The following is a 25080-nucleotide window of genomic DNA, read 5'->3' as shown; positions in this document are numbered from 1 at the left end:
AAGCCCAAATGCTCCAGTTTTTATTCAAAGTCAAAGCTGTTATTCTGGAAAATACGTAACTTTTTAGAATGTAGCAGGTAACATGATGTGACTTATACTTGCATAGAAGAATGTCACCTCAGGAAAGATAATGGGGAAATTTTTATTTATAGGAATCATTATGAAACACAAAATGAAGTGGGGAGATTGAGAAGGTATTATACTAACCTAATCAAGAGATAGTGTGATTTTAAGCTAGTTGAGGCAGTGAGGATGCAAAGAAAAATGTGAATGCTTGAGATAAAGAAATTGAACATATTTGACTTGACATTTGAATGGATATTTGTAGGGAAACAGAATACTTAGATAACTCAAAATCCCAAATTTTCTGTCTGCTGAACTCCACAAATAAATTCTTTTAGAAAGAACTGCTAAAACTGGGGTTTGAACTTTAAAAAGTGTTTACCTTGGAGAATGATTAGACAATTGATTTGAGTTTCAGATCAAGGCAACTTTCAAATACATTTCTTCTCAGGAGATGCAATCTCAGAGAATGCAGTGTTATGTTTTGTTTCTTTTTTTAAGTTAAATTCATTCTTTGTGATATTAATGTTATTTGAAAATTATTTTTATTTATTGTTTTAGAGAAATGTTTACAATCTTGAGTTTAGCAAATTTTGAAGCTATTTTTATGCCCTAATGATTATCTATAATTTATACAGTTAAAGACTGGACTCAGAGGATGTGTTGCTCCAGAGGAAATGGTGAATTTCACCCATCACTCTTGTAACTTTCTTCCTAGGATGGCTTCTCTAGTTTTAAACAATAGCTACTCCTCTGCACCCATTATCTCACAACATGTTCACCAGATGTACATGTACTTGTGCATCTCTGAGCTTTGCTTTTGTCTTTTCCATGGCCTGGTGAGCCCCAACATATCCTATTCGCCTCCCAGCCTTTAAGGGCAAGCTGCTGCTCAATAGTAATGGGAGAATGAATGATTGTGACAAAACCTAAGCATCCAAATTGTAAAACTAAATGCATCACCCAAATTATCAATTAGTAAATATTATTGTTGCTTTGAAAATAATTACATTGGGGTAATTAAACTTTCATTGTTAGAGTGGCCCTTAAAGATTATCTAATCTAATACTTTTTTTGAATAGTGGAGAAACTTGAGGCCCAGAGAAATTACAGGATTTGTCTAGATTTGAAACGTTAGTAATGTCCTAGAACACAGATTCTTTTATTCCTATTTCACTGCTCTTTTTACCACATCATATTGGAACTATTGTTTAAGTATATATAACTAAAGACATCTTGTTTTTTCTTGTATATTGACAATGGATTTTTGCTTTGAATTCTAGAAAAATAATGCATTTTTAGCATAACCCAATTGAAAGCACCAAACACTACTACTAATTTTAGTATTGTTTAAATATTCAAAGTTTGTAGGTTGTTTCAGAAAAAAGCAGATAAAAGTATGTTATGTTTTACATTAACTTTAAATATTTTACCACGTTTTTTGGTAAGTTTATTTGCATTTTGCCATCCAATGTAAACGAAGTTACCTAGCCACAATTCTCTCATTTAGTTAATCCCTTGAGGAAATTATTTAAATATTGTTTCTTATTCTATAAAATAAGATAGTTGATCTGGAATGATAGCTTAAAATTTTTTCTAGCATATTGCTCAGGCTGGAGTGCAGGCAGTGGCATGATCTTGGCTCACTGCAACCTTTGCCTCCTAGGCTCAAGCAATCCTCTCACCCCAGCCTCCTGAGTAATTGGGACTATAGGTGTATGCCACCTCGCCCAGCTAATTTTTTTATTTTTTGCAGAGACGGGGTTTCACCATCATCATGCATCATGTTGCCCAGGCTGTTCTGGAACTCTTGGGCTCAAGCAATCTATCTGCCTCAGCTAACCAAACTGCTGGGATTACAGGTGTCAGCCATCGTGACCGGCTGGTAATGCGTTTTAAATTCACAAATGTAAAAGTATAATCAGAATTAACTATAAAATAATGTTCACAATGTCAGACTAGGTGAATGTATTTATAAAGTTTCTTTGAGACTGTTGTGGGTTTTGGAAAACCTACTTGAAGTACAGTTTCAGCCTGTATAGTAAAATAGAGCAAGGAAATATCACTTTATCATTGAGACCCCTTGAAAATTCAAGCCAGATCTTCAGGTTCTTGCAATTGGAGATACTCCTACAAGTAGGCCATCTTATCTGATTAACCTGATAAACCCCCAATAAACTCCACTAGTTGACAGGTTCTACCCACTCACTTCCTTTTGGTGCTTCATTCTCAGCATGAATAAGTGTCCAACAATTCATTCCAGCAGTTGTCTAATAATTGAAGGAAATCCTGGAACATGAAACAAAACAAAACAAATAGTAGAATGGAATTTGGAGGATTCTGAAAATGAAAGTTGTCAGACAATTAAAATGTAATAAGGCACTATTTAAATTTTTTAAATTATATCCACAGGCAGAGCTTTGAAATTAAAAATATGATAACATAAACAAAACTCAAAAGCCAGGCATGGTAGTTCACACCTGTAGTCCCAGCTACCCAAAAGGCTGAGGCAGGAGGATCGCTTGGGCTCAGGAGTTTGAGGCTGCAGTCAGTTGTAAACATGCCACCGAAGTCCCGCCGAGGTGACACAGCAAGATCCCATCTCAAAAATATTTTTAAGTAAAAATAAAAATTTGAGGCTGGGCACAGTGGCTCACACCTGTAATTCCAACACTTTGGGAGGCTGAGGCAGAAGGATCCCTTGAGCCGAGGAGTTCAAGGCTGCCATGACCTGTGATTGTGCCACTGCACTTCAGCCTGGGTAACAGACTGAGGCCCCATCTCAAAAATAATAAATAAAATGATTTTGAAACTTAAATAGGCTGGAAGAAAAACTATGGAGAACTCCTAGAAAAACAGGACAAAAAATAAATCAAAGAGATAAAAAGGCAGACAAAACTATGAGACTAAAGGCTTAGAAGTCCTTTCGAATTGCAAATAGGAGTCTCACAAAAGAAGAACCAAAAAAGTAGAGTTAATGAGACATTATCAAAGAAAGAGTATGTTAAACTTTCTCAGAACTGAAGGACATGAGTCTGTACATTGAAAAAGACCACTGAAATATCCAGCACTATAAATAAAAAATACCCATATTCAGGAAAATAGTCACAAAATTTCAGCATAATAGAGATAAAGACAAGATTGTGGGGCACTTTCTAAGGTCAAGGAATGTGAATGGTTCACATTCAGAGTAGTAGAATGGCATTGAACTTCTCAAATAATTTAATTATGGAATAGTTTCTTCAAAATTGTAAGGGAAGCAAATTTCATTACATAGAATTTTACATCCAGCCAAATCAAGTGTGATGACAGAATAGAGAGAATATTACCCTCACACCTAAAAATACTTTCCATGGACTATTTCTTGGGAAATGACTAGAGAATGTGATTTATCTAGGTGAACAAGTAAATCAAGAAAGAGAAACACATAGACAAATGAAAACAGAGTCCTATCCAGGAAAGCAGCAAAGAAAAGTACCAGCATGGCTGTTATTCAGCAAACTAAGAGCAAAACCAAGTCCAGATTGTACCCTAAAAACAGAGCCTTCAGAAGGAGCTCTCCAGGAAACAAAGGAAATTGATATGTTTGAACGTGTAAAAAAATTGATACCCAGGTAGCAGTGGTGTCGGAAGAGTATATAAAAATTTTACTAAGTGCATATAAAACTAAGTGCTTGAAAAAAATCATGCAATTAGTAAGTCCAGGAGAAATAATAGCCATGTTCCTAGTTGACTTCAGGGCCTATAATATTTATAAGTCATGATAATATAGACATTTGCCACTCATTTAACCCAAAATTGTAACATTACTTTGACATTAGAGATGGGCAGAAATGCAATTATAGGGATGCAGAAGAGCTAAGTCTTCATACATAATGAGAAGTCAACCAATAGTGTTTAAAATTGTTAAGGGAAGAAGTAGAAGTACAATAAATCCTCACTTAATATCCTTGATAGGTTCTTGGAAAGTGCAACTTTAAACAACCTACAGCAGGTCCTCAAATAACATCCTTTCAGTTGGTTTCATTATACCTGGTTTTGCTTAAAGTTACATTTTGCAAGCATCTATTGACAATGTTAAGTGAAGACATTGTATCAGAATGTCATTTAGAAATAAAGAGGCTAATCCCAGAGGAAAAAAGAAGACGGAAGAGTTGAGGATGTTTGCCTCTGGAGACAGCGAGAGTAGAAGGAAAGGTGGCAGAAGAATGCTGTTTTTACTATGAGTCTATTAATATTATTTTACTTCATACACTATATGCATTGTCTTATCTTGATAGAAATAAAATCAATTCTAAAAATACAGTATCCCACCTTTTGTGAAAATAATTGTATATTAATGACAATTTGCAGAACATTTAACAACAACAGAGACTTTAATGAATGCCCATTTTATTTTAGTTATCTAGTTTATTGACCTACGGTTGTTTATAGTAAGTTCTTAATCTTATTGTAGATATCTTATGTATGATAAGTTTGTTTTTTCTTGCTACATACGAGATTATCTCTTTGTCTTTGCCATTTGTTTTGTTTTTTTGAGACAGGGTCTTGCTCTGTTGCCCAGGCTGAGGTACATGTCATGTTATGGCTCCCTGCAGCCCCAACCTCCTCGGGTCAAGCGATCCTCTTTATAGGTGTGTGCCACCACACCTGGCTAATTTTTAATTTTTATTTTTGTAGAGATTAGATCTCCCTATGTTGTCTAATATGACCTCTAATTCCTGGGCTCAAGTGACCCACCTGCGTCGGCCTCCCAAAATGTTGGAATTTTAGACATAAGCCACCTCGCCTGGCCTTGTTTTGCCTTTTGACCTTTTAATTTGATGTGCTTGGGTACATATGCCTTTGAGTTTATACTAGTTGAGTTTGTTAAGCTTCTTGGGTATCCATATTAAGGGTATTTTTTCAATTGTATTTGGGAATTATTTTAGCCATTTAAAAAAAACACACCACTCCCGTCCCTTTCTGTCTCTTTCTCTGGGACTCCCTCATGCATTTTTGGGATGCTGGTTGGTGTTCCACAGATATCAGAGCCTCTTTTAATTTTTTAATTGTATTTGCTTTTTGTTTCTCATATAAGATAGTCTCAATTAACCTTTCATTAGATCATTGTCACCAAGTTCACTGATTCTTTCTTCTGTGAACTGAAATATGCTGCTGGTCAAACCTTCTAATAAATATTTTTATTTCTGTTACTACCTTTTTTTTTTTTTTTTTTTTTTGAGACAGAGTCTCGCTCTTTCGCCAGGTGCCAGGCTGGAATGCAGTGGCGGGATCTTGGCTCACTGCAACCTCCACCTCCCAGCTTCAAGCAATTCTCTTGCCTCAGCCTCCCGAGTAGCTGGGACTACAGGCATGCGCCACCATGCCCAGCTAATTTTTGTATTTTAGTAGAGATGGGGTTTCACTGTGTTGGCCAGGATGGTCTCAATCTCTTGACCTGGTGATCCACCCACTTCAGCCTCCCAAGGTGCTGGGATTACAGGTGTAAGTCACTGCACTTGGCCTGTTACTATCTTTTAAACTCCAGTGTTTTTATTTGTTTCTTTTTGGAAGATAATTTCTTTCTTTTTGCTGTTATTTTCTATTTGGTAAGACGTTATTTATATACTTTATTCATAGGCATAGTTTCTTTTAATTTTTTTAACATATGTATTATAGATGATTTGACATCTTTATCTAATCGAATATTTGAGTTTCCATGGGGACAGTTTCAATCAGCTGCTATTTATCCTGTGTATAAGCCATACTTTCCTTTTTTTATATGTCATAATTTGTTGTCAGAACAGAACATTTTATTTATTTGTTTGTTTTTAATTTATTATTAGTATTTTTTTTTTTGAGATGGAGTATGCACTGTCACCCAGGCTGGAGTGCAGTGGTGTGATCTCAATTTATTGCAACCTCCGCCTCCCAGATTCAAGCAATTCTCTCACCTCAGCCTCCTGAGAAGCTGGGACTACAGGCATGCACCACCACACCTGGCTAATTTTTATATTTTTAGTAATGATGGGGTTTCACCATGTTGGTCAGGCTGGTGTCAAACTCCTGACCTAAGTGATCCCCACCTCACCCTCCCAAAGTGCTGGTATTACAGGTGTGAGCCATTGTGCCTTGCCCAAAAATGAACATTTTAAATAAATGTAACTGTCAGCTCTAAATATTAGATTACCTTCTCCCCTCAGTTTGTTTTTGCCATTTGTTGTTGTTGCTATGCATGTGTTTTTTGAGTGATTTTTTTCCTTAAAACTGGTATTCTTTGTTGTGTGTGGCCAGTAAAATTTCTGCTCTGTTACCTTTATAGTCAACTAATAATTTATGGGAGATTAAGCCAGTGAGTTTCCCTGCCTTTGTGAAGGACCTCTGTGTGTGTATTGGGACATGACTTCAATGTTCCAGCAGACTGTTTACTACTCTGTCTTAGCCTTAGCCTTCACTTTCTTCTTGCACAGAGCCTCTGAGGCAGCCAGAGGTGAGAGCTTAGAGTTTTCTCAGGTCTTTAGTGATCTTGCCCAAGTCACCGTGCATAGCTCTCTAGATTCCCAGAAATATGTTAGACCTTTTTGTAGACTCCTATGGACATTTTACTCTCCAATTTTTTTGGTAAGCTTCTTGTTAGCTCCAACTATTAAAGTCATCTCCTGCATTGTTAAACAATTGCCACTGATTATTTTTGACAAATATTCTGTAGATAGCACTGGCAGCATAGAGGCAGTTCTGAGTCAGCTGAAATGAACACAAGTCCTGAAAATGGAGCTTAGTGAGCTGCCAGATAGGTAAAATGATGACAATTCTGTGAGAATGGACATTTGGGAAGGCTTAAAACTGTTATAAAATATAGAATTTTTAAAACTGTTCTAACCCCTTAGTGACTGCTAAGCTGCTAATTTACACAGCTACTATAGTAGTGAAGCTTTTGGCTTTTAGCCTACTCTGCAACTGGAGAAGAGAATGGAATTCATGCAAATTAAAATGCCACAAGATTCACTCTTCATATGGAAATTCAGCCACTTTGCTTGAATAAATATTCTCTGGATTAAGTTTTTAATTTCCAGAGTTTGGAAAAAGGTGATTTTAACAATGTTTGCAAGTGTTACTACATCAGAGAGTCTGAGGGCTAGAGAATTATTTTCCTTTATTAATATTCTCCCTAGTCCTTTGGCTATTCCTTTTTAGATGTTTTTGCACTTCTTTCTTTGCCTACTCCTTAAATATTTGGTATTTCCCAATTTTTATGGGTTTTATAAATTCTCTTGATCCTTTATACATTGTCTCTGGATATGATGTGCTTGTTGGAACCAGCTGAAATGTTTCATTGAGTACCAGTTTAATGTCTCAGAGGCAGCCCCTAATTTAGCATATCTTAAAATGAACTTATCTCCTACATTTCTTTTTCTTCCTATATGCTCATTTGGGCAACACTGTTCAGATCTTCATTGAATCATTAATTAATTAAATAAATATTTATTGAGTACCTACGAGGTTCTATAGTCCCTGAAGGTGTAATAGTGATATAAACCATCAAATATTTACCTCTCGAGAAATGTATATTTCTAGTGAAAGAGACAAAGCAAATAATTAAAACATGTGTCTGATATTGACAAATTCTTTGGAGAAAAATGAAGCAAGGATGATTGCTAAGGAGAGCCAAGCTGAGGATAAAAGTTGCAGTTCTAAGTAGGATGCTTAGGGACATCATGACAGAAAAGTTACCATTTGAGCAAAGATCTGAGGAGGTGATGGGACAAGCCACAAGGGTATCTAGGGGAAGACTGTTACAGGATGAGGAAACAGCAACTGCACAGTGTAAGGCAGGAGTGTACCTGGCATTTTGGGAAAATGATAAGGTAGCTATTGTGCCTGGCTTGAGTAATAGGAGAGAGCTCGGACAGGGAACAGGAAACATGTTTGCCTTGGTCCTGAATGCCTATTTTCTTAAAAATTGGGAAACATCCTTCAAAGATTAAGTAATTTCTATCATTCTTCTCTTTGTCCTTTGTTCTCTACATCTTGTAAGTTATCTTATTTTATTGATTCCAACTCCTATAATACTCTCCTCTCTATGCTCTTCATTCTTGATACTTTTGCCTTCATTTGTCCTTTTACCATGGTCATCCACCTGGTCTGCTGCCAGGCTCACATGCCATATTCAACACTTATTCATGAGATATTTGTTGAATAGCTTCTGTGTCCTAGGTCCTATGCTAGATATTGTGGATATAATGGTCATTAAATTTCAAATGAGGATTGCCTTCCATATTCAGTACTCATTTATGAGATATTTACTGAATAACTTCTGTGTTCTAGGTCCTGTGCTAGATATTGTGGATATAATGGTCATTAAACTTGAAATGATCATTGCCTTTACAAGGCTTATAGTAACTGGTGTATATAGACAGTTAAAAACATGACAGTGTAACAAGCACTTTGAGAACAAGCACTCTTAGTAGCACATAGGGGGCTGGAAGCTCTGGTTTATGAGTGCAAGCTCTCCAGAGTAAGCTACACTTCTGTTGCTATCTAAAAGATAAGTGGGAGTTAGACCGTCAGAGAGAAAAGAAACACTGTCCAAATGAAGGGACCACTTGTACAAATGCCTAGGAAATAAGACTGAAAACAGTTTAGCGTTACCAGATAAACCAGAGGAAAGAGTGGCTCAAAATTAGCCTGGAAAGGTACAAAGGAGCCAGATCATACAGGATATCTTTATGCCCTATTAGGTATTTGGTTGATTAAATGATTTAGTTGACCAAAACAATAATCCAAAACGATAATATAATAATGTATCTGCCAGAATTAAAACCTACTAATGATTTTTTATTGACTTTAGGTTAAATTTATACTGTATAACATAGTTATAAAATTAGCCTGGAAAGGTACAAAGGAGCCAGATCATACAGGATATCTTTATGCCCTATTAGGTATTTGGTTGATTAAATGATTTGATTGACCAAAACAATAATCTAAAACGATAATATTATAATGTATCTGCCAGAATTAAAACCTACTAATGATTTTTTATTGACTTTAGGTTAAATTTATACTGTATAACATAGATATAAACCTGAGGTGCTTTATATTTGGCTTTTGCCTCTTCAATATCAGCTCCCACAGGCCCCACTCATTTGTTTGTACACTAGCAGGGCAGAACTGCTTATAACTACTCCCTAGAAGAAACATTTCAAGTCTCCAGGCCACAACAGATTCTAAGATTGGTCTTTGGTTTTTGCCAACCTCATGAATTCACATTTGTCCTTCAAAATTAATCTCAGATGTCATCTTCTGTAAGAATCTTTCCCTGAAAATTCAAATAAAGCTATTCATGTCCTCTTCTGTGCTACCTACCACTTCCGTATGATCTTTTTTTGCAGTTATCATAATCTACGAAACCTGATAACATGTTTAACTTCTCCACTAGTGTGAGCTCTTTGAGGGTCTGTGGTTTTTTTTTTTTAATTTTGTTTTTAGTCTGCATATTTTAGCATAGTGCCTTTCACTTAGCTGAACTTAATAAATAGTGAATCTAGTTACTCTAATAGAAGGCTTGGTTAATTTTGACCAAAAACCAATAAGAATTATTTATAGGAAAGAACATAAATTTATAGGTCACTTAAATCACAAGATTATGATAGTGCTCAGCACACTTGTCACTGAATGATAGCCAACCTTGTCATAATAATGAATGTCATGAGAACAGAAAACTGTGAAATGGGCTCTCTCAGATGCCACTAGTGAAAGTGTAAATTGTTTTAACTTTATTTTTTCCAGAGGACAGTTTAACAATATATCTTGAAAACATTTAAAATGTTCATATTCATTAATATCTCAGAAATATTCATAATGATGAAAATGTTTTAGAACTAAATAGAGGTGGTGTTATATAATATAGTGAATGTACTAAATGCATTGAATTGTGCACTTTAAAATGTTTAATTTTATGTTATATGAATCTCACCTCTAATTTTGTAATAATTTTCCTAACAAAATCATACACTAACATTAGAATGTTAATTTCAGCATTATTTACAATAGTAAAAATTGAATAATAAAATAAATGTTTAATAGAATAGTTATTATATATGATCCATCATATGCTAGAATACTGTGCAACCATTGAAAACAGTATTTTAAGGGATTTTTAATGATATGGGGAAATGCTCAAGAGAAAATATTATATGAAAAATGTTGAATATAAAATTATACAATTAGACAGTTATGCAAAACAAGCATATACAGAAGAAGACCTAAAGAAAATTATAAGTATTACTTGAACCTTTTAAGCACATGAAGCCTTTGTCTCAAGGGTTTAAATGGCAGGTTTTTCTTTAGTCGCTTGCTTCTTTAAGTTAAAATTTTTGGCCATTTGGGGCTCTGATTTTGTCAGTGGTCTACTCGTTATACCCAGAGCCTAAACCTTCATGGTACAAAGAGCCAGGACAAGAAAAAAAGTTACTAGTATAACAAGTTATACTTGGGGGGTTATACTTGGCTATTTATACTGCCATTTAGCTATAAATGGGTTAAGTATGATTTAGAGGACTAGCTTAGGGAATCAAAGTTATTGAGTATTTACCATGTGTCCAACCATATACTAGATACATTCACATTCATTATTTCCTGTAATCTTTGTAACAACATCATAAAGTAAAAAACTGCTTTTATACTTACTTTGCAGATGGAGAAATGAAAAGAGCCTATGACTTTCTCTGGGTTCACAGGTAATTAATCGAGACTTAAACACTAGTATTCTGTTTCCAAATCCGTGCTTGTTCTCATGTTCCCCACAGCTGTTATTCCTCTATGCTGCACTGGACATCAAAACACAAAGCCTCAAATACATACAGCCTCAGTTTGCAGATAAGCTGTGTTCTAACTATATTTCTGTTTTGTTGTTTTTATTTTTTTGAGACAGTTTTGCTCTGTCTCCCAGGCTGGAGTGCACTGATGCAATTGGCTCACTAAAAACTCCACCTCCACAGCTCAAGCGATCCTCTGGTCTCAGCCTCCCAAGTAGCTGGGACTACAGGCATGCGCCACCATGCCCAGCTAATTTTTTGTAGAGATCGGGTTTCACCATGTTTCCCAGGCTGACCTTGAGGTCCTGAGCTCAAGCAATCCACCTGCCTTTGCCTCCCAAAGTGTTGGGATTACAGGTGTGAGTCACCACACCTGCCCTAACTGTAATTCTCAATTAGAAGTATATGTATGTAATGCTTTTTCTAATAGGTATATCATTATTCTCATTAAGATTCAACCCCCAAGAGTGTTTCTCAGGTCTGAATTGGGAAATAACTCAAAACTCATAATGTCTTTTTCATAACAATTGCTAATATTTAGCTAAGCTTTCTCTGTGCAAGGTACTAACCCTTTTAATCCCCTCAACAGCTCTAGTAAATATGAGCATTATCTCTGCTTTCATAAAAGGAAGCTGAAGTACAAAGTCAGACAGGTAATTAGTACCAAAACCAAGATTCAGATCCAGGCAATCTGAACTTGCCCTGCTTCAGTATCCTTCTTAACATGGTGTTTCAGGCAGCAATCAAAATTGGCACTCAAGAAGATATCTGTATGCTGTTTCAGATTTGTCTGTGTTCTGAAAGTGTTTGATATACACTGGCTCTCAACCCTGGCTGCACATGAGAAACAGCATGAGGTTTTCTAGACATACAGAACCCAAACCCAACTATGGAAATCTGTGGTAATATGCTCCACAGAGGCTGGGCATGGTAGCTCACACCTGTGAGCCAGCACTTTGGGAAATTGAAGAGAGTGGAGGTCAGGAGTTCCAGCTGACCAACATGGGAAAACTCTGTCTCTACTAAAAATACAAAAATTAGTTGGGTGCCATGGCAGATGCCTGTAATCCCAGCTACTCAGGAGGCTGAAGCAGTAGAATCGCTTGAACCTGGGAGGCAGAGGTTGCAGTAAGCCCAGGTCACGCCACTGCGCTCCAGCCTGGGTGACAGAGCAAAACTCCATCTCAAAAAAAAAAAAGTTTCACAGATTATTTTGGTGTGGTACATAAGGTAGTTATGAATATGTGCAAATGTACCCAGATATTACAATAAATAATGAGTATTGTGACCATTACATGCTATAGAGAACAATCATAGCTTTTGGAATCAGGTGAGAAAGCTTCCTAAGGTGATGGCATTTTCAGTGGTCATGTGAAATATGATGGAAAACTGTTGAGTAGGATCTTTTCAAGGGATAGGATGTACTGTAGGAGATAACTTTCAGAAGGATAAACAGAAGAGATTTATATGTTTTTTCATTGAAAATTGTAATTAGGGATAAACTTGCATCTAAGCTCCTTAGTATTAGATTTTAAATCTTAGTCCACCAGATTTTAATTTGCTTTATATCAGTTCTTTAAGAATTACAAAGGAATTAATAATCCTTCCCTCTTTTTAGCTTGCATGACATTTTATTTGTACCTCTACTTTTATAGTGTGTGTATTTGATTTGTGTGTATTTGATATCCTCAATTCTCTGTTCTTAAAACACCCAAGAGTACCTAAAACGTACCTTGCACATAGTAGGAATTCAAAATATTATTATATTGAATTAAGGGAGAAGATTCAGTTGTCTTCTGTATTATTAGTTTTATAGAGAAGCTATGATGTTTATATAATGCTAACAATATGGAAGTCTAAATTACAAACATAAATCCAATTATATGTAATATGCAGAAACATATACAATAGAAATGATAAATTATTTGTAGCTTAGAGAGCCAGACTATATTAACAACATGGAAAAGATGCTTGGTAGGTGAGCTTTTTTTATTTCTTTAGAGATATATTTTAGTCATGTATTTAAATTTCGTTGTTAAACTAATGATACTTATTTACTTCCTATAACCTGTTTGGAGAAGTAATGAAGAAGTAAGCAATACCATATCAAATCTCTATATTTGAAGCACAAAAGAGAGGAAGAAAGGAAGGAAGGTAGTTAAATAGGTAATCAGAGAGGAGAATTTAAAATGTCTGTCATTGTAATTTTGTCCCCTCGGAAGAGCTTACAGTGACTAGCCTAAAGTGGAGGACCTAGAAGGTCAGGTTTGCAGTAAACCACAAAGTACCACACCTACTGAGAAAACCAAAGTCTGTGCTGATCAAGAACATGCCACGCAGATGGTACTGAGCCAGTGTGGAATTAACCTTCATTACCTTTGTACATTTTCACCATTGACTGAGCACGTGAATTTAAGTATTGACAGACACAATGGACATTTTACCCATTAGCCCAGTTGATGGGTGTGTCAGTTTTTCACAACGCTAAGGAATTTGTTATGTCACAAGGCCCAAAAGCATTTATGGAATAAAAGCCAGGCTAGTAGTAAATCTTGTTATACTGCACACTATTTTTATACTATGTTAAATAGATACACCTTGCTTTTTTCCAGGAGGAAATTGCGGCTTGAATTCTAATTAATAAATATTAAATTGAAAATATGTGTTCAAATGTGTTCAAAAGGTGTTATTTTGGAAAGGGCTAATCCTTAGAAGTTTGTATGTTTTATGATTTTTTCTCTTCATTTTTCATATATAATATGATCAAAACTGGGTATTAGTATAATTTGTTGAAGTGAGTTTTCTCTGATTTGAATTAAAGTCTCTGGACATAAATATGTTAGGAACTGGAAGCATCTGTGTAGGTCTCTTGGTCATGGCAGTAGAACTCCCATAGACTTTCTGTATTATTCCAGTAAATAGGAAATAACTGAAAACCCCAAGCCCGAAGTTACAGATAAATTTTATTTGTTGTTGTTGAAATTTTCTGTTTTGGAATTGAGAATACATTTGTACTTTCAAAACCTAGTAAATGGATCTAGGTTTCTATGGAAATGTTCCCAAGGATCACACCATCCTGGGGATCTGGGGAAAGGGAGGCACTGACTGATTTCAGATCATTGTTGAGAACGATACCCCCAGAAATGAGAGGAAACCACAGGGAAGAAAATTCCAAAGGCAATTCAGGCCTTATAACATCATTGGGCCTCTCATGCAGTTCTGTTTTGGTAATGATATTTTGAACAAAGCTCTATCTTATTAAAGCAGGTTTTTTATATTAAATATTAGTGAACATTCATGTCCTACTATTCATTATTAATCTTAAACTTTTGCCACTCATAATTTTTCTTTGAATTAATTTTCTCGCCGATTTTTTCATTTTCTTCCCCCCACCCCCACCCCAGGGTTTCACTGTGTCACCCAGGCTGGAATGCAACGGTTGCAATGGCTCATTGCAACTTCTGCCTCCCAGGCTCAAGTGGCAGTCCTGCCTCAGCCTCCCAAGTAGCTGGGAGCACAGGCACATGCCACTGTACCTGTCTAATGTTTTTATATTTTTTCTAGAGACAGGGTTTCACCATAATGCCTAGGCTGGTCTTGAATTCCTGAGCTCAGGCGATTCACCCACCTCAGCCTCCCGAAGTGCTGAGACTACAGGCATGAGCCACTGCACTTGGCCTTATTTTAATATGTGGTGCTGGTATTTTATAAGCTACCTTGATCACTTTGGAATAAAACGGAGACAAATAAATATTTTGAAAATTGGAAAAAGGATAAATATTAATTTTGGTAAACCATAAGCCATTTTCAGAGGAAGCGTAAAACAGCATGAAAAGATGACATAGAATACTAGACTTAAGTTCTGGTTCCAACTCTGCCGTTTTCCACCACAGCTTTGACTTGTTAGTCTCAGTTTTCTCATCTGGTGAATGAGGATAACACCTATACCCTAAGATATTAATGATAATTAAAGAACACTGTATTTGAGAAAGTATATTGCATAAACCAGAAACTTAGTAGTAAATATTAGTTGAATCTGGACTAGATTTTCACAGTTTGGGAAAAAGTATTTTCATTTTTGTCCCTTCAGAATCTGTAATTCCTATGGCTGAATTGTTACAGTTTGTTCCATTCATTAGGACTATGAGTTAGGGCACTTTGAATTCAGAGAATCTGATTTGTAAAGGTCTGATAAATGCTACATTTGTGTTGTGTCTGGGGATCTCCTCTTGGAGAGGAAGGATTACTCTCTGAACCTCCATGTTGCCTCTTTGCCAGTAGACAGTATCCACTGCAAGGGAAAGGCGTTTTTCCAGCCTTCAAAGAAGAAACATAAAACACATTTTCTTATAGCACCTGTGCTATAAATAGGATTACTTTTTCGTGTTTTTTTTTAACATAAGGCTATTTTACTCAACATAAATAGTTGTGCATTTGTGAGAATATAGCTTTACTCTCTACATCTTTTATTGCAAATGGGCCTTTCCTTCAGCTGGGTGTAGACTAGTCTTGTCATTTCCATGTTGCCCTTCATTCTGAACCTGATTTTTGAAGATTGGAACTTCCTTTAATCTGTTTCCCATCCAAACCAACAAACTCTGTACCCAGATGATTTGTTAATGAAGTAGGATTATATTATTACTTAAAAACCAAAACCTTTTATGGATTAATGAAGAACCATAGGAGTACTCTTTTCACACTTGTATGTTGTTTTGGAGTGAAGTGAAAAACTTAATAAAAACAATAGGCACAGTGGAGAGGGAAAATAAAACTTTCAGTTGGAGTGCTGGGATAATTTTTAAAGATGTTATGATACCTAATTTTCCCCTTTTCCTCAGTTTGCTTATTCTAAAAGGCATGTCTTTTAGAATATGGCCTTATCTTTGAGACTTGTGACATGCTATAAATTTAAACAGAAATAGCAATTCAGATATATTTCATATTAATGGAATTGTTAAGAATAGAGTCAAGGCCTAGTTTTTATTATATAGCCACATACAAACATCTTTTCTCAATTGTTCATTTAGTAAGAAAGTGAATTAAAAGTAGAGATACACAGATTTGAAATATGTTCGTGTTGGGAGGTGGTGCAATGCTAATAATGCTTCTTGAGGTATTATTTATGTTGAAGGTAGTATGTTGTGGAGCCTAAATGAAAAGCTCTGCAAATTACAAAAAAAGAACTATGTTAGTAATATTTATTTGTTTGTGAAAAGGACATTTGAAAGAAATGAGGAGACCTGATGCTAGCCCTTCTTCTGTCACTGACAATGACCTTCAGCAAGTCAACCTTTTAGCTTTGTGTTTTCTTCATCTGGAAAAGGAAGGCAAGGTCTCAGGGACTGCTAAGCTTCCTTTCAGCTATGCATTTCTGTTTCTATGAAAACTTTAGATAAGAATCTAGACATATACTATATAAAATGTTGCTTTACTTGGGAGTTATTTGTAGTATATAATTTTATATTGCAAACAGGTATTTTAAAATATATAAAAATTCAATTTTATTTTTTTCCCTAAATGTTTACTGCTTAATACATTGCATTTCTTTTCCAGATTTTTCATTTTGAGAAAGAAAATACCTTTTTATAGGCAAATCTCCCATTCTTCTCAGTTCCTGCTACCTCTCTCTCTTCTCTACCCCACTTCTCTCCAAAATCCCACTGCCACACTTTAAAAGTAACTCTGGCAGTCACAGAAGCCTACAAAATAATGGCATAGGCACTCTGACAAATTCTGGGGCACTACTCTGCAGTAGCCATAGACCAATGCCTGACCACTATGCTATGAAAATATAATTCAGAGGAAGCATATGTATGCATAATTGACCCAAATAGTATGATTTGATAGCATAGCACAGTTTAAGGAGAAATGTTGTTTCTTCATTGTCTTGCATATACTGCTTTCCACCTTTTCTTCTCTGTATTTTCTGCAAAAAGTGATTACAACTATGAATCAGTTTCACAGCTACAAATATTGGTCTTGGTATAGATATATAGTTTACATACACTTAACTTTTTCACTGATGCATTTAGCTTTCAAGAAATTACTACGCTTTAATAAACCAGTATCAGTGGGCTGTAGGTGACCACAAACATCCCTATCTTAGGCTTAACCATCCAGTCTGTTTTAGCCATCCATTCAGCTGTAAGCTCTAATCCAGAGTCGGACACTAAGCAAAGTGAAGATCCAGAAATAATAACCCACTGGACTTAGCATCTCATTGACCAGAGAAGTTCTGGCATTTTGGGGATACTGGGATCTGGACCTGAGTCCACCTGGTCAGCATCTATCACCTGACCTGAAGACTCACAAATGCTGTGGAACAATTTAAAAGAAGGAAGCCCTAAGATTCAACACAGAAGACTACTACTAGGGTCCAAGAAAGATTTCAAAGCTGAGGAATAATTCAAAGCTTAGTAAGAAACATCTTACTTAGATTGAGAAAGTATTGTCTACACAGAGAAAGTATTTGTGGATCCTCCAAATGACTTTAATCCATACTTCTTTTTTTCTTAATAGTATTTACCTTCACACTGCAATAGGAGTGTAGCTGTTTGCTAGGGGAACACACAGGCTGATTATCTGGGATGATGTTTGATATCCTTGACTCTTGTTCTCTGGTGGATGTTTGTTCTTGCTATAGTTTGGGCCATACCAGGAACTGTAAGGATTATTTCTTGAAAGAGTTATAGAGTGATATTATTCTTTGAACTTTTCTATGTTTTCTAGTATCCTAATACCAGGCTCTTATTTTGTTAGCATTTTAGATTGAAAAGTTACAAACTACATTACTGTAACAATACTTAGCTATTGTTAGTATATTTTCGGCTGATTTGCCACAATTTTGGCAGCATTTAGGGCTAAATTTACTTTGTCAGAACTATCACTGTGGAAACTATGGATGCCTCATGGTTTTGCAAATGTAATAAGTGATGTGGGTGGTCTGCTCATATGGTTTGAAACCCCTTGCCATTTTGTGCACATCCACCATCTGAAGGCCAGCTCCTCCATCTAAGCTGTAAGACTGCCTTTGAGCTACTAAAAGCCACTGGAGAAGACCTTAAGCAGTGATTGGCAAGTTTCGGCATATAAACACCCTAGCTTCCTTGGCTCTTACTTAGCCAATTCTAAGGCATGTGCCTTATACCTTTTGTCAGAGTTTCCTCTGCAGGATGAAGCTTCAGCTGGCTCTCTGATTGCTCTCTTAATGTATTAGCTGCCTTCTCTTCTGCTATCATGTTCCCTACTCCTCTGTCTGTTTACTAAGACCCTCCCAAAAACTTACCTTCACTCATTCCTTGTCTCAGAGTCAGCTTCTGGAGGAACTTTAACTAAGACAGCAATCTAATTAGCCCAACGATTAGGCTCCGTCACATTTAGGCTGATGTTAATTTATTTTACACTGTTATGTTAAATTGTTTAGAAAAAAATGGCAATTTTTCTAAACTGCTGTAAGGGTGATCTGTTTAAATTTATTTGAGATTTAAAATATTTAGAATGGGAGATCTCTTTTCATTTTTTTGTGGCACAAAATTGTTAAAATTACCAGCTATCAAATATTGGTAAAAATTAGCAATAGTGTGTGAGTAAAAGGGTGTTACATTGTCACCCTTTTATTAGCATTCTAAACATTATTTTTAGATAGTAAAATCAATATAAGTAATAAAGTCTTGTGGAAGTAAGGAAAAATACATTTAAAAAATAAAGAATATAATTCTAACAAAAAGTTTATGGAGATCTATAGCCTAAACTAAAATGAACTGTAATACCTCCAAAATGCTCAAATATAAATGTTTAGGGGCACCTAAAAATGCTAAAGAATTGAAAACAATAAAAAAAATGGTAAAGAAGTAAAATCCTAAGGCACTAAAAACTAATATTCAGAGAACTTAATGTACCAAATAAACTAATAAAATACTTAACAGCCACCTTGATACTAAACGTAAGATGTAATAAAATGCTCAAATGAAAGTATTAAGAGCAACCTAAAACTACTAAGAGAATTAGAATGGAGACGATTTCAGCATACCAAAAATGAATTTAAAAAGCAACCTTTCAAAGCCAAAAAGATTGCTTTTCTGGTCACAGAAAAGCAAAGCACTCACAGAGCACTCAAGGTCTCAGATTGAAAATGAAGACCTGGGTGTAGTTGTAACCACCTGATGGGTTCGTCTTGCCCACTGCCCAGATAGAGCCAATTTGTCAAGGCAGGAGAATTGCAATAGAGAAATAATTTAATACATGTAGAGCCAGCTAAACCAGAGACTGACGATTTATTATTACTCTAATCAGTGTCCCTGAAAATTCAGAGGGTAAGGTTTTTTAAAGATAGCTTGGTGGGCAAGGGGCTAAGGAATTGTGAATGCTTGCACTTAGTCGGTTCCTGAGTGTTGGCCACAAGAACAGATGAGCCAATTTACGGGTCTGGGTGATGCCACCTGATCCATCAGAATGCAGGGGCCAAAAAATACCTCAAACACCAATCTTAGGTTTTACAATAGTAATGTTATTTATAGGAGCAACTGGAGAGGTTTGTGAACTTGTGACCCCTGGCTGCATGGCTCCAGAGCCATAATTTCTAATCTTGTGACTAATTTTGGTTTTATAAAGGTGATCTGGTCTCCAGGAAAGGAGAGAGTTTGTTTTATGGAGGGGCTATTTTCATCCTTGTTTCAAAATTAAACTATAAACTAAATTCCTCTCAAAGTTAGTTCACGCTACACCCAAAAATGAACAAGGGCAGCCTGGAGGTTAAAGGCAAGAAAGATACAGTCAGTAGGTCAGAATTCTTTCACGGCCGTAATTTTCTCACTGTTACAATCTTTGCAAAGGTGATTTCATAGTCTGAAGGAGACAAGAATGAGGAGGTGGCTGAGCTTAACCCCTTGGAACAAACAGGCTTATTCTCTTGATCTTTGGGGAAGGTGTCAGAAAAGAGTCTCATCACTATTGGTGTCAACTATTGATGGTTTGGGGAGCCCAGACCAATACTGGGCTAAGGCTTATTCCACTAAGCCCTGCTTGCAATCTGTCTTTTAAAAGGCACTTCCTCTACAAAAAGAGGGAGGGATCAAGTCCATGTCAGGCACCCCAGGCTTCCTAGTGCATTTACTACCCTTTAAGTAACATTTTCTAAAACTCAATGATAGGTATGTGAACAAGAAAAGGAAAAGGAAACTCTTAGCAACATTAGCTATGATGAACAACCAACTCTAGTGTTCAAAGCCTTTGACAGTAGACAATCCACTTTATATCTCCAACAATCTTATCTGCCTCAGCCTGCTTTTCCTCAAACCACCAGCTTGTTAAGATAATTCAGTATACTTTTCTTGTTCTTTTGCTTAGTTTGACCAGTTTTGTTTATATCACAAGTTGAGAAACTGCCATGTATTTTTCTAAATGTTTTGATCTTTTAAAATGTTCTTTTATAATTCAAATAATTCCAAAGATGTTATAGTTTAGTGAAAAGGATCATAAGTCTTGGAGCCTAATCATGGACCTTAGGGTCATGCCTGGGTCCAGTCCTGGCTCTGCCGCTTTCTTGCCAAATAACCCAAAGAATTTTACTTCTCTTAGCTTTGATTTCCATCTGTTAATTTGGGGAGGATTGGAGCATACTATCCCATAAAGTTGCTTTGAGAATTAAATAACTTTTTTTTTTTTTAAATAGAGTTTCACTCTTGTTGCCCCAGCTGGAGTGCAATGGCACGATCACAGCTCACTGTAACCTCTGCCTCCTGGTTTCAAGTGATTCTCCTGCCTCAGCTGAACAGCTAGGATTACAGGCATGTGCCACCACGCCTGGCTAATTTTTTATTTTTAGTAGAGACGGGATTTCTCCATGTTGGTCAGACTGGTCTTAAACTCCCGACCTTAGGTGATCCACCTGCCTTGGTCTCCCAAAGTGCTGGAATTACAGGCATGAGCCACCTCACCCAGCTGAGAATTCAATAACTTAAATGTGCAATATTTAGAATGGTGCTTGGTATGTATGAGTGTTCAATAAATATTTGATTTTTTTCATGTAGAAAACAGTATTTTTTCTACTATGGGTAAATTTTTAAATGGGTAAAATTTAGAATTTATAAAGTTGAGTTGATATGAAAACTGATACAAAAAGCGGTTGAGATGTTTAACCACTTTTATATAATGATTTGTATGGGGAAAATGCATTATAATGACCAGACTACTGACTTCACAAATGAGTGTTTGACACACAAGCAGTTTGTAAAATACTACATTGTTTACTAATTTTTTTCAGGTAATATTTACTATTTTTTTAGTAAGGCAAAGGGAAGGTAAATGGTATGCCTACTGTGTGCTAATCAGCACTTTTATGTCATTGCATGTAATTCACAAACAGTCCTACTAGGTAGCTAGTAAGTACTTCATTTAAAAGGAGGAAGTTGAAATTTTAGAAGGGTCCAGGGATTTACTCAGATAGTAGCGCTGTTGTAATGTAGCCTCTTTACCTCCAAGCTCAAAGCTTCTGCTACTATCTCCTGTGTTATTAACAGGGGAGAGGTTTGATACATGTAACAACTGTTATGCTACAGGCACCAACCATTCTGGCATCATAGTGGATGCCAGAATACTAGGGGATCCCTGCTGTACCAGGGTGTTAACCTTAGGGAATATGGAGGTGTCTTGGTGGGAGTTAGCTCCATAGAGAAAGGGACATTTGGAGAGCTTGGAGCAGTGGCCATTTCCAACCAGTATTTAAGTATTATATTATTTAGTATTTTAACAACTAGTATAGCCACACTGTTGTTTCTGACCAAACATTAGCCATATCAAAATTTTCATATAACTAGTGTTTTAATTAAGTATAAAAAATTTTTAAAGAACGTATTAAATTTTGTTTTTTTCTACAAGACATTTTTAGGACCAGGCACAATTGAGAATTTCTTCCTTGTAATTCTTACTAAACTATAAGTACATAAATATATGGTTTCACTTACATTGATTGATTAATCACTAGTTGTTTCAGTTTGTTTACTGTTGCTATCACAAGAAAACCTGAGACTGGGTAATTGATAAGGAAAGAAATGTATTTCTTGCAGTTCTGAAAAATAGGAAGTCCAAGACTGAGCAGCCAACTTTTGATGAGGGCCTTCTTGCCTTTATTATTTTCAGCCATTTTTAAAAAAAATTATGAACTTGCCACAATTTAGAGGAAGAAGCTTACATGTTAATGTACTTTGTCCAAATATTTCTGAATCTGTTACAAATATCATAAAAGACTTTGTTGTTTTCTTGTTTTCCAAATGTGAATTTGTTCTCATTTATAACTTTCCTCTTTTACATATTCTTTATTGTCAAAGAAGAATAAAACAACAGTCATTTTTACCTAACAATCTACATATTATATGCTCAAACTTGCTAAAATATCCAATCTCTTCATTTCATAGTTTGGAAGCAACACAAATCACTGATTGTATTTGTTCATTTTCTTTTTTGTGTGGTAGAAAAATTATTTGAATTATAGATGATAGACAGTGAATATATTTTTCTTCATTTAGATTGTAATATTGCATGGAATGAAATGAATTAAATATGTTAATGCTAATGCTTTTAGTCTGAACCATAGGAAATTTCCAATATTTTACCTTTTTACCAATGAAAAGCACAGTTTCATCGATTCAACCCAATATAGAAGTATATATTGCCAAAAATATACTTGACTACTTCGAGTTAATCTTTTTATAATTTTCCGTTTATGAAGTGAGTATATAATTTTTGTTTCAGTTACTAATGGTGAGTTATTCTCTGTTGCAACTAGCCAAAGAATAGATGCTTAACTTTATTATTTAACTTTTCCTGAAAATGAACCCACCATACTAAGATTAATTTACATGTATTGATTTGCAGTCTTCTGTGCCAATTTAAGATTTGATGTAACATATTTTTATATAGGGCATATTTTATTATAAAAATCTATGTCTATATCTGCAACAGTATCTAGAGCTCTATTCTCAGTGCTATAAAATCACAAGAAAATCATAGCATTAAAAATGCCAGCAACAAAGGGAGCATTTAATATTTGATTAGTTTTAAGTAGAATTTGAGACTATGTGTGAGAGGCAGTATTAAGACATACATCACTCATATGGAGCAAAATGGCTGATAATGTTTTGGTTTAAACATTTGAATAGTTATTTTTTCTGCATAGTCATTTCAGTTCATTATAAACAGAAGATTCATCAAGTTTCTGGAAATACTTAATATGCTTTACCTTTTATTTATGGCTTTTGAATTTTCACCTATGAAATCTAAAATTATATTCCATTTTTCTTTGTATATCTCAAGAAACTTGACAGGACAATTCTCTAAATGTAAAAAAAATCTAATAAGAATGACTCAGAAGCTCTTTATGGTTGCACTTGCTCATATTCAGATTTTATTTTTTTATTTCCTAATTATCTATCACCAAGTCAATAACGGCCCTATCTTTATTTACTCCTGTACACAATTTGTGTAATCCAGACATCTTTTTTTTTAAAAGGATTTTATTTTTGTGTCAGTGTGTTATTTTCCCTATCTAAACTCTTCATTATTTGTCAGATTGGCATAATATTGTGCTGCTCTGGGTAGGATTTGAAATATTATTCTCTTCTGGTAAAAGATAACTGTTTCTAGACATGATAGAAATCAGGAATTACTGCTGGTTTACAGAATTCCTTGCATAAAATGGTTTCTTTTACTGTTATGAGTGCCTGCACCAAAAATCTGCAGAAACTCCCAAATGCTGGCTGTTTTGATGCTCTAGTCACATTAACCTACCTCCTTTTAAACATCACTGAGGATGATATGATACTATTGTTCATCTGTGTATTTGCATTTTCCCTGCCTCTCATTTAATTCTTTAAGTATTTTCACATGACGGTACTTCTCCACCTCCTTGCAGAGTTCTAACACCTCTCCCTGCTGTGTGTGTGTTTGTGTGTGTGTGTGTGTGTGTGTGTGTGTGTGTGTGTGTGAGTATCTACTAGAAATTGTTGGAATTATTTGTGCCTATTGGAATTTGTTATCGTTATATCAGAAATTTTTATTTTGTTGTGTTTTGTTTCTTTATAAATTCTTAATATATTCCTAAGATAGAACTACTTATTGCATTTTTCTTTTTTTCTTTTGTCAACTATGCTGCCTAAGTGTTTTCCCTTGAGGATTTATTAATGAGGATTCTTTATTTGCGGGGTTTGCTTCTATTTTTTAATAATTTTTAATGTCACATAGGCTGAAGTATGCATTATATAAAAAGATTATGCTTTATATTGTCAATGTCATAAATACTTCACAGAGATTGCTTATGTAAAGTCTTATAACAGATTTGATCTTTACATATAAGCAGTTTATATGTCATTTTAATCATCTACAGCTGCATTTTGAAGCTGCTCCTTTAAAACATATCAACAAGAGAGGAATTTTTAGTCTGTATGCCCACACATTAAAATGGTATTTATTAAAAACTTTTTTCTATAAATTAATTCAAATATATCTTCCCTCTAATTAGTTCCCCTCAAATTAGTCTTATCAAATACTAATTCACGAGTTTACCATATCTTATTAATTGTTTAAACTTATATGATTTCCTTTTGTTTTTATAGAGAGAAGGTCTTCTAAGAAGACTCTAAGTTCTGATTCAGTATTTTCTGCTTTATCTCCTGCAACACCCTAGTGATTTGTTCTACTGAACACAGTGGAGTCACTGTTAGACCTCTTATTTTCTTTGCTATGACTATGTAAATCAAGGATTGTGGTCTATATTCTAGATTTTTTTGTTTAGGCCTTGAAGTGGATTTATGATAGTTTAATGAAATTTATCTTTATAGTAGTGTTTTTCTTGGAATGGTAGTTTCTTATGTGTTCAATGCCCAAAAATGTTATCCCAGTACCATGAAAATACTAGAAAATATGTGAACGTCCTTCAGGATCTCCTAATTTTTGTTGACAAAAACAATAGCAAATCCCTCCGTCCCCTCCTCACTTCAGGGTTAGGGACCCACTTTCTATTTTATCATCAACATGAACATCATGTTTTTGTTGAGCCAAATCCCAAATCTTTTGCAGTTTTGTTGTTGTTGTTGTTTTTTGGTTATTTGCTTGCTTTATTTTGTATGTAATGGTAGCCCACCACCAATTTATTATACTGTGATTATTTTCACTTTGGGGTTAGTTAAATATGTTAGGTAATAGACTGATTACTGGTAAAACTAATGCC

The 25080-nt window shown here is 35.3% G+C and overlaps 1 protein-coding gene across 26 annotated transcripts in view; it reads left to right on the top strand.

Moving 5' to 3' along the window:
- Positions 1 to 25080, top strand: part of MBD5 (methyl-CpG binding domain protein 5) — a 482676-nt gene that overhangs the window by 114849 nt on the left and 342747 nt on the right. For 14 of the 26 annotated variants that reach the window (XM_078327825.1, XM_078327833.1, XM_017973491.4 and 11 more), the window contains one exon: positions 10739 to 10781. The exons of 11 other annotated variants lie outside the window; for them this stretch is intronic. The gene's annotated coding sequence lies outside the window, so the exon portion shown is untranslated. Of the gene's footprint in view, positions 1 to 1819; positions 1949 to 10738; positions 10782 to 25080 lie in introns of all 26 variants that reach the window. One more of the 26 variants, XM_078327822.1, reaches the window with a different exon arrangement.

The sequence above is a fragment of the Callithrix jacchus genome, chromosome 6 (assembly GCF_049354715.1).
Source record: "Callithrix jacchus isolate 240 chromosome 6, calJac240_pri, whole genome shotgun sequence".
NCBI lineage: Eukaryota > Metazoa > Chordata > Mammalia > Primates > Cebidae > Callithrix > Callithrix jacchus.
The sequence above is the reverse complement of the archived record's forward strand: the minus strand, read 5'-3'. Positions and strand labels throughout refer to the sequence as shown.